Raw genomic sequence first — 6705 nt, 5'->3', positions numbered from 1 at the left:
TTCTGTAAGCCTTCATCTTAGGTGAGAATAGCAGCACAATTGGAAGAGAGTAGTCAATGTCACTGAACTGTGCATGTAGAAATTTTTGAAATGGTGTATCTTTGGCTATATGTATTTTCACCAAAAAAAAAAGATTGGGAAGTTAGAGGGTTGACATGTTGTGGGGTTGTTAACCAATGTCATAAAAAAACATGTGTACTACCGTTTTCATGAGAAACTATTTGTTCTTTAAGCCTTCACCTGAAGTACAATAAAGAAAAAGTTAACAGAAAAAAATTCTAAGCAAAAAGTTAGACAACAGTAATTGAATCAGAAGTCTGAGCTGTTGTCTTATAATTTTCCTAACTGAAAGTGAAATAAAGTTCTTATATATATGACCCTAAAGTTTGAATACCAGTTTCTTCTTTCTGTAATATGAGTACTTGGGATTTAAACCACTTTCCAGCTTTAGAGTTCAATGACTTTTATGAAATTCACATAATTACTTAAAAATATGTCAAATTAAGTTTAAGTCATGTAATTGATGGCTTTTACTGACCATTTAAATATATATAGATTGTGTATAATTATGTATATTCTTTATGGACATAAAATTTTAATTTGCCCAACATAAATATGTCACCAGAAGTCAGAATAGGAAACGCTGGACCAGCTGCTTAAACTCCACGGGTAAAGAACAACTACTCTTTCCACTTGCTCTATATTGCAGAATTATGAACAAGAAAGACATCTTCCTATAAAGGTTTATATCCATTTCCTAAGGCTGCTGCAAAAAATTACTACAAACTTGGTAGTTTAAAACAACAGAAGTTCGTTATCTCACTCAGTTCTGGAGGCCAGAAGCCTAAAACCAAGGTGTTGGCAGGGCCATGCTCTTTCCAAAAGCTCTCAGGGAGAATCCCTTCCAGCTTCTGGTAGCTGCTGGTGTTCTTTTGCTTTTGGCAGCGTATTTCCAGTTTCTGCCTCCTTCACCTGACCTTCTTCTCTGTGTCTTATGTTTCTCCTCTTCTTATAAGGACATTTGTCATTGGATTTAGAGCCCACCCAGTTAATCCAGGAAGGTCTCATCTTCAGAGTCTTCACTTAATTATATCGGCAAATGTCCTTTTTTTCAAATAAGGTCACATTCACAGGTACCAGGTATAGGCCTTGGATATCTCTTTTTGATGTTACCATTCAAGTCACTACAGGGTTGTAGGAATGGAAAAGTAGAAGTCCACATAATAGAAATGAAATCCCACAAATAATTATAAAACAAGGCAGAATTATTTTACATCCTATGGAGGTTTGAGATTATATCCAACATGGATAACAGGAAAGCTCCTTAGAAGAGGTGGAATTTGAGATAAGCCTTGAAGCATATAACCGAGGATGTTTTAAGACAAATGTGGTGATACAGAGAACAGGCCTTGACTCTGTATTTAAATCTACGTCAAGCATGTAAATGTAGTCCGTGACCTACTAGAAATTTATTTGTTAAAGAGATGATTGAGTCATATTCGTTGAACTTTACACAGGCCTTAAATCATTGGAAGGGAAGCGTAAATAATATTACTTATGGCATCCATGTCTTAAGAAATGATAACAATGGAGATTTTCTTGCTAGACATTTTTTCTGTGTGCTTTTTCTTCTTAATGAGCCCTCTAACACACGAATGTCCTGTAAACCTTGTTTTTCTCTGTTTGACAACTATAAATTAGGCATAAGTACTGTTAATATGGTGGAGGAAGATATTCTCAAAGAGCTGAATTCTGCCTGTTCTGCACGCATATGCAAGGCAGGCAGCTGTTTCACTTTTTAAATTCCAAGCCTAATACAGGCCTCAAAAAAACAGACAAGAAAAACTGGATGGTTGGGTGTTTCTTCAAATGAAAGTCCAGAGCTCAAAGGCAAAATATTTGAAGACAATGTACAATAAGGTTTTTTTTTCAAGTCGCATAAAAGCTGTTTTATGAAATTAAGCTGGAAATATTATAAGTGGGAAATGACCACAGAATAAATAGGAACCTTTTAGAAAGAGAGCAAACATGTGTTATTTATTTTCCTAGTAAACAGAAGTGGCAGATTCAATCAGCAAGAAACATTGGATAGTTATGACCATTTTAATCATGTAAAAAATTAATAAGATTTGTTTATGATGCATTAAACAGCATCTTCACGTTAGTTTTAGGGGAAGTGAATAAATTTTATTTTCCAATAGACTAGAGATAAGAACCAGTCAATTGTCTTTTGTGGCTGGTAATGCAAACAGACATGGAACATTTCAGCATCTCTGCCACTACCTCCCTTTAGTCTTTATAAACATATGGAAATAGTTATACCCATTGCATAAAAAATATTTAAAACTATCAAACAGTTCTAAAGCATGTACTGTGCCATAATTCATGTGGAGAGAGACTGCCATTAGTTCCATTTTGAAAGGCCTAAAAAGTGCAAAGCAATAGTACGTTATGTATTTATATCTACTTAGATTCTCTAATGTTTAAAGCCATGTTGAAAATGTTAATTTTAGATGCTAATTATAGAGCTGGAACAAAGCATTGGTTATAAAATAGCTAGCTGAGGTTAAATCCCTCCATAATGATCAGTTTTTTGGTACTCCCTGTTAGTTAAAATACTACCAAAGAAATACATTACAAAAAAATACACTAGCATGAGGCATATCTCTTCAATTGGAAATTTTATGAATGATAAAACCAACTAAACACAAGGAGACCAAGTATTTATCTGGTCCCAGCTCTAGTTTATTCCCTAACATATGACATGTACAAATTTTACATTTTATTTTGAGTAGAATCAAAGATTAAAGATAAAATCCTAACGTAAAGCAAGAATATCATGCATTTCTGAAAGGATAGACCCTCAGCTTTACACAATTCTCAATTTTATTTCAAATTTGCCTCGAAAATTATTATAGAAATTCCAGAAAAGGTATGTGCAAATAAAAAATGCTAAAAGCTAGAAAGATTGGTAAAATGATGAAGGATTCTTTACGTAAGTAAATGTTTTCTCTAAAAACGGACCTGTTTACTTCAGGAAGTCAGTGTACAGAATTCCACCATACACTGATGTCTCCTTGGAAGGCAGATTCAACAAGGGTTACCTTAGTGATTAAGAATTTCTCCCAGATGTATGTGATATAATCGTTATAGGAAGGTTTCCATTTCTTTTGGATATGCATAAGGAGATCAGCCTTGCAAATTTATACTCACTATATATTAGCTCAAGGAGCCTTGGTGGCCCAGTGGTTAAGAGCTACAGCTGCTAACCAAAATGTCAGCAGTTGAAATCCACCAGCCACTCCTTGGAAACCCTATGGGGTTTCTACTGTGTCCTATGGAGTCTCTGTGAGTCGGAATCAATCTGATGGTAACGGGTTTGTTTTTTGTTTTTGTTTTAGATATTAAGCCAAGGAGCCCTGGTGGCACAGTGGTTAAAACACTCAGCTGCTAACCAAAAGATCAGTGGTTCAAACCCACCAGCCACTCCACAGGAGAAAGATGTGGCAGTCTGCTTCCATAAAGTTTTACAGCCTTGGAAACCCTATGGGGCAGTTCTCCTCTGTCCTACAGGATCACTATGAGTCAGAAGGCAGGGGGTTTGCTTTCGGGTATATACTAGACCACTATGTGAAGAAGAGACTTTTGTTGTTGTGTTTGTTTGTTTGTTGCCATCGAGTCAATTCTGACTCATGCCAACCCCATGTGTGCAGAGTAGAATCACTCCACAGAGTTTTCAAGGCTGTGACCTTTTGGAAGCAAATCACCAGCCTGTCTTCCAAAGCACTTCTAACCCAGGTGAAATTGAGAAGCAGGTACAAGAAAAAAAAAAAATCATTGGCACCCTCCTACCTCCACTCACTGGCCTTTTGCTTTTCTTTTAGCCCTTTTCCTTTCGTCCTACTCCAAGTCCTAGGCTGCACTTCTTAGATACCAATAATGCTTACTTTTGGTAAAACACACCAGGGGATTTTTTTTCTATTTTCTCCTTCAATAAAAATATACCTGATCTATATTCCAAGCCATCAGAACCCTTTGTCTATTATGCCATGTAACATCTGAGAACCTCATAAATAAATTCATTTCAAGGCAATCACAAATAAGAAAAGTTTAATGTGACAACCTTCCCATAAATATTTTTTTATTTTTATACGTACTTAAGTCTCAGTGCCTAATCTGAAAGTCACCTGCCACTCTACCTATATGAAGCCCCATCCCATCCCTAAGAGTACAGAGAACAGGGCCAAATTAAGGTATGTGAGGGTCTTAAACACTGATAACCTATAGTGCCCCCTCCTCTGCTTACTCATGCATTTGAATGGGATATATGAGTTAGATATATATGTGTATGTGTGTGTGCATGTGTTAGATATCCATGAGGCAACTTCTTTTTATTATTATTTTTAATTGTGGTATTTAAGTGACAGTTTACAATTCAAGTTAGTCTCTCATACAAAAACTTACACATACATTGTTCTGTGAACCTAATTGCTCTCCCTATACGTTAACAGCACACTCCTCCTTTCCACCCCTGATTTCCCGTGTCCATTCAACCAGCTCCTGACCCTCTCTGCCTTCTCATCTCACCTCCAGACAGAAGCTGTCCATTTAGTCTCATGTATCTACTCGAGCTAAGAAGCACGTTTCACAAGTATCATTTTATGCCCCACAGTCCAGTCCAATATTTGAAGAGTTGGCCTTGGGAATTGTTTTAGTCCTGGGATGATAGAGAATCCAAGGGCCATGCTTTCTGGGGTACCTACAGTCTCAGTCAGGCCATTAAGTCTGGTCTTCTTACTAGAGCTTGAGTTCTGCACCCCTCCTTTCTCCTGCTTCATCCAGGACTCTCTGTTGTGTTCTCCATCAGGGCAGTCATTGGTGGTAGCCAGGTACCATCTGGTTCTTCTGGTCTCAGGCTGATGAAGTCTCTGATTTACGTGGCCCTTTCTGTCTCTTGGGCTACTGCTTACCTTGTGTCTTTGGTGTTCTTCATTCTCCTTTACTCCAGGTGGCTGGGATCAATTGATGCATCTTAGATGGCCGCTTGCAAGCTTTTAAGACCCCAGATGCCACTCACCAAAGTAGGATGCAGAACATTTTCTTAATAAGCTTTGTTATGCCAATTGACCTAGATGTCCCCTGAAAGCTGCTACTGCTCCTCTGTCCCTGCCACTGCTACTCTGTCCCTCAAAGTGTTTGATTGTATTCAGGAAACTTCTTAGCTTTGGTTTAGTCCAGTTGTGCTGACTTCCCCTGTAGTGTGTTCTGTCCTTCCCTTCACCTAAGATAATTCTTATCTACTATCTAGTTAGCAAATAACCTTCCTCCTCCCTCTCCACCCTCATAACCATCAAAGAATGTTTTCTTCTGTGTTTAAACCTTTACTTGAGTTCCTTTAATAGTGGTCTTATACAATATTTGACCTTCTGTGACTGACTAAATTCACTCAGCATAATGACCTCCAGCTTCCTCCATGTTGTAAGATGTTGCACAGCTTCATCTTTGTTCTTTATCGTTGTATAGTATTCCATTGTGTGGATATACAATAATTTGTTTATCCATTCTTCCCTTGATGGGCACCTAGGTTGTTTCCATCTTTTTGCTATTGTAAACAGTGCTGTGATGAACATGGGCGTGCATACATCTATTCGTGTGACAGTTCTTATTTCTCTAGGATATATTCCAAGAAGCAGGATAGCTGGATCATATGGTACTTCTATTTCTAGGTTTTTGAGGAAGTGCCAAATCGATTTCCAAAGTGATTGTACCATTTTACATTCCCACCAACAGTGTATAAGTGTTCCAGTCTCTCCACAACCTCTCCAGCATTTATTGTTTTGTTTTTCTTTGGATTAATGCTAGCCTTGTTGGGGTGAGATGATATCTCATTGTTGTTTTGATCTGCATTTCCCTAACGGCTAATGATTGTGAGCATTTCTTCATGTGTCTGTTAGCTACCTGAATATCTTCTTTGGCGAAGTGCCTGCTCATATCCTTTGCCCATTTTTTAATTGAGGTATTTGTCTTTTTGTTGTTGAAGTTTTGCAGTGTCTTGTAGATTTTAGAGATTAGACACTTATCAGATTTGTCATAGCCAAACATTTTTTTCCAGTCTGTAGTTTGTCTTTTCACTCTTTTGGTGAAGTCTTTTGATGAGCGTAAGTATTTGATTTTTAGGAGCTCCCAATTAGCTGGTCTCTCTTCTGGTGCTTGTGCATTGTTACTTATGGTTTGTATTGTGTTTATACCATGTATTAGAGCTCCGAGCATTGTCCCTAATTTTTCTTCCATGATCTTTATTGTTTTCAATTTTATATTTCAGTCTTTGATCCATTTTGAGTTAGTTTTTGTGCATGGTGTGAGGTATGGATCTTATTTCAGTTTTTTGCAGATAGATATCCAGTTATGCCAGCACCATTTGTTAAAGAGACTGTCTTTTCCCCCATTTAATGGACTTTGAGCCTTTGTCAAATATCAGCTGCTCAGAGGTGGATGAATTTATGTCTGGATTCTCAATTCTGTTCCATTGGTCTATGTATCTGTTGTTGTGCCAATACCAGGCAGTTTTGACTACCATGGTAGTATAATAGGTTCTAAAATTAGGTAGTGTGAGGCCTCCCACTTCGTTCTTCTTGAGTAATGCTTTACTTATTCAGGGCCTCTTCACTTTCCATATGATGTAAGTGATTTGTTTCTCCATCTCAT

Source organism: Trichechus manatus, unplaced genomic scaffold (assembly GCF_000243295.1).
Source record: "Trichechus manatus latirostris isolate Lorelei unplaced genomic scaffold, TriManLat1.0 scaffold00056, whole genome shotgun sequence".
NCBI lineage: Eukaryota > Metazoa > Chordata > Mammalia > Sirenia > Trichechidae > Trichechus > Trichechus manatus.
The sequence above is the reverse complement of the archived record's forward strand: the minus strand, read 5'-3'. Positions refer to the sequence as shown.